Below are 4,450 nucleotides of genomic sequence, written 5' to 3' on the forward strand. Positions count from 1 at the left end.
CATGTGCTATGGTTGTGTGGTTCGACTGCTACTAGTGTGAAAAAACAGGATTGCTTGTCCTAAGTCAAACTGCTGCAGAGCACAGCATTTTGCTGAACAGGTTTCCTTGAGGCTTACGGTGTACTTGAAAAGAGCTGTGTGGTCCCTTAACTGATGGTGTTGGCCAGAACATTCAAGTACACCTTCTCACCAGAAATCAGAAGTTCATTTTTCTTCTCTGTTGGAGGTTGTATGTGTTAATTAGTCCTAAGGGAATTAATATAGCAAAAATTTAGTAGAAAAAGCAATGTCTATTTGTCTTAGGAAACAGAGATAAAATGCAGAATAATATGCATTCTACAGAATTAATCTCTTAGAGTCAAAAAATTATGTGAAAATTGATTTTGCTAAAGTTAAATGTATTTGTCTGCATAAATAAAATAGTAGATATATGAAGTAGCTCTAAGGGTCACCTCTGACACTTTGGATTTGTAAAGCATCTTCTGTGAACCATCTCTACTTGTCATGGTTTAACCCCAGCCAGCAGCCAAGCCTCACGCAGCTGATTTTTACTTTCACTCAGTGGGATAGGGGAGTGAATCGGTTGGGTAAAAATGAAAAAAACTTGTGAGTTGAGATACAGACAGTTTAATAGGTAAAACAAAATCCACAAACAAGGACTCCAGTCACTGCTTGGGCAGGCAGGTGTTCGACCATTCCCAGGAAGGCAGGGACCCATCATGCATAACCACTACTTGGGAGGACAAACATCATCACTCCAAACATGCCCCCCCTTCTGCTTCTTAGCTCAGATTTACATGCTGGACACGATGCCATATGGTGTGAAATATCTCTTTGGTCAGTTGGGGTCAGCTGTCCCGGTTGTGACCCCTCCCAGCTCCTTGGGCATCCCCAGCTCCCTGGTGGGATGAGGAGGAGAAAAGACCTTGACTGTGTAAATGCAGCTCAGCCATAGCTAAATCATCTAAGTGTTATTGTTTCCAGCACAGATCCAAAGCACAGCCCCATGCTAGCTACTATAAAGAAAACTGACTGTATCCCCCACCAAACTCAGCACACTACCCTACTAAAAATCCAATCCTAAAGGGAAATGTTGATCTCATTCAAGGCCATCACAAACCTCTGTTTGTCTACAATGACATGAAAATAGCACCCTGGATAATTTTTCCTTCCTCCCTGAACCTAAAATAATCAATAGGCTTTTAATACAAAGCCTGCTGTAGTTGACAGAGAGCTCTCTTTTAATTTTAACAGGTACAAGTGCTTATACAATAACAAAAAATCTGGTTTGAAGCAAGTAGAATTGTATGCATTCCTTCCGGATCTACAAAATTGTCTACTTGGTATTAACAGTCTTTCAGTAGAAAACAAAACAATACGGGACACCAATACTTTTGTGTCCTTTACAGTTGGACTTTTAAGTTGAATATCTTTTATTACATTCTTTGTGTACGTGGCACTAACTTTATGTGGTTTTATGGTACCAAATCACATACTCATGCAACCTTTAAAGAATTAATAATATTCTAGCTATTTAATGTACACTGATATTGTTTTCCCAGGATATGACATCCCTTCCTTTTTAGAGAGAACGAACTTCCATCACTGATCCTCAGTTTGTCGGTAGACATTTTGGTATTGCAAATTCTACAAAGTTTTACTTGGATAACTTAACTTTCCTGCTTACTCAGAAGGCTGGTGACACAGCTGTAATGAGATGTTGGTGGGAAAAGATGCTATTTCTTTTTAACATAATAGTAGCCAATGATTCTAGCATGTCAGGAAATGGCATAGCCTAAGAGAAGGAAAGCTCCTGACAAGATGGAGATATATGAATGAAGTGGATTTCTCAGGCTAGTAAGCAGAAATGCTGGTTCTCTAGCTGAGCAAAGGATGAGAGAATAAAGACAGAAGAAAAATGGAGACTTAAAGCAACATATCTATACATATTTATATACTGCCATCACTGGGCAGCACACAAAGAAACAAAAAATTCATCCAATTTTCTGTGTCAGAATTCATGTAAAAAAACATTTCCCTGTGACAGTAATTTGTAATGGAGGAATTCATTACACTTCCACTGCACATTTTACATCTTCTGCTTTCCTATGCCTGAGTGAGTAGGCCGCTTTCTGTCTATCCATTCTCCTCGCTTTGGATGTAAAAATTTTTCCATCTGATGTCTCAAAAAGCTCATTCTTCTTTCATATAAAAGCTCTGTGTGACAACTGAGAAACACAGTAAAATACATCCAAGCAGAATTTCAGATACACTACTGGACTCTTTATTTTGCATTTGATGTGCACACAGGTAGAAAATGGAATATTAAGCTTCATCCAGAAGAGCTCTGCTGTTTCCGAACAATACTCTTTAAGCTCCATGAGCCAGTAAATGCAGCTACATGACTCATTCAACTACTGGGGCAAGCTCTTAGACTGCAGAATTAAGATGTCTATTGCTACGTATGATATAAATCATGTCTACCAACCTGACCACTCCATACTGTGCTCTGTGGTGAAAATAATTATTGGGCAAGATACTCTAAATTTTAGGATCTCATTTAATTTTGCCCATGTTTCTCTAATCATTATGAGCTCAAGCACAGGTTAATAAATTGTAGAATTTGTAAAAACTTAACTAATCTTTACTCTGGCTACCAGACCAGCTGTGAAAGATTTTCTTCGCTATGAGAACCAGGCAAGGTTTGAGTCTTAGGTAAGGTCTGAGTCATCTTTTTTATCCTCACCATGTAAACACTGCACGGACAGTCTAAATCCCTTTAAAGCACTCAGCTGTTGTAATCTGGGCCATTGGTCAGCTCCTGACCTTATTCCCCTCTGCCAGGGTTTGACAAAAGCAAACAAATGCCACAGTCCTGGATAAAAAGCAGGTCAGGTGATGGTTCTTCACAATCCATCCATCCATCCATCCATCCATGGGAAAAATCTTTCATATTTAGATGTTGCCCCATCAGCATAAAACAGTTCCTGGAAATTTTGTCTCCTTATTTTAGGAAGAGTCATATCAAAACGCATACTTTGCTATATTTCATTAGAGGAAAAACTGACTTCTTCTCTGATACGGAGTAACAATTTGCTGAGCATCTCTTTCCGGTGATGCAAGTGTTTAATTTTCATACTTAAAATAAAATTAGATTTAAGATGGAAGATCTTCTGAAACCTTTTTCCTGTTTGAAGACATATGACAAGTTCTGTTCAGGAACAATAATGTAGGGTGAGATATAAAATACTATGATCACATACTAATATAAACAATCATTAAGAAAAAGCATTTCAAATTAAAATACATACATACAGTTCAGATAAAAGTCACATGTATATTCTACATTGTTTGAATGTTTTAGAAATTGGGCTATTATGACACTATGCTGAAAGAATGCTATTTTCAAAATTAACCATAAATTTGTGTTTATTTTTAGTTCATGCTATGGCACTAATACAAACTTGTCATTAGCAATCTAAATTCAGAATAGGATTCACCAGACCTTCTTCTGTATTTATTCTGCTACTGCTTTTTGATTTTGAGCAATAATCTAAACCTATTGGAATATCATGCTTTTGTTTTTACTCTTATCCTAATTTTCACTGCATCCCAATAGGCCAAGCAGCCATAGCAGGTGTAACGAACAACTTGAGCATGACCAAATACATGTAGAAATTGAAGGACATAAACAATGGAAGCTCCTGCACTAAAACTGTGCACTTACTGTAATTGATATACAAACTAATGCAGCTCCATCTACCTAATCAATCATGTCTATTGCTCCTTTTTTTTTCTGGAATAATTACTGAATTTACCTGGGCTCTTACAAAGCAGAAGGAGGGTGATGATTTGAAGATGCAAAAAACCCACTTTAATGACCCTTGGTCATTTTAAGCACATTATCTTTATTGCAGGGCTGAATTTTCCTTCCTTAAGCTTACAAAAAGCTAAGAAGTTGAGTTTGTTTGACACAACATGAAGATAAGAACATCTGAAGAAATTACCCCCTTAACACTCTATCAAAATTCTATAGATTGTGTTGAGGTGTAAGTGGTACTAGTGTAGGAAGTTTGAAACTGGGATGAAATTCTGTTTTCTTGTTGTTGATAATGAGGTCTGATATCTTCCTGCTTATAGTCTATAAAAAAAAAATTATCAGTACAGAGGAAATCTTATTAGATTCAACCCTATTTTTAAACAGCTAGGATCAAAATCTTCATTCAGACACACTGGTGCCACTCCATTAAATTCCAGCAGTGGCACCACTGGTAGAGAAAGAATGGCACTCAGATTTTTCACCATTAAGTAATCTGTTTTCATTACCTTCTCAGCAGTTTGTTTCATTTGCCTGCAGTAGGGAAACTAAAATTAGAAAACATTTCATGTTCATAGTTAGTTTGCTTCCAATGTGAAAAAAGGAGTCTATAAATTTGTCTATTGGGTTATG

Source organism: Pithys albifrons, chromosome 7 (genome assembly GCF_047495875.1).
Source record: "Pithys albifrons albifrons isolate INPA30051 chromosome 7, PitAlb_v1, whole genome shotgun sequence".
NCBI classification, from domain to species: Eukaryota; Metazoa; Chordata; class Aves; order Passeriformes; family Thamnophilidae; genus Pithys; species Pithys albifrons.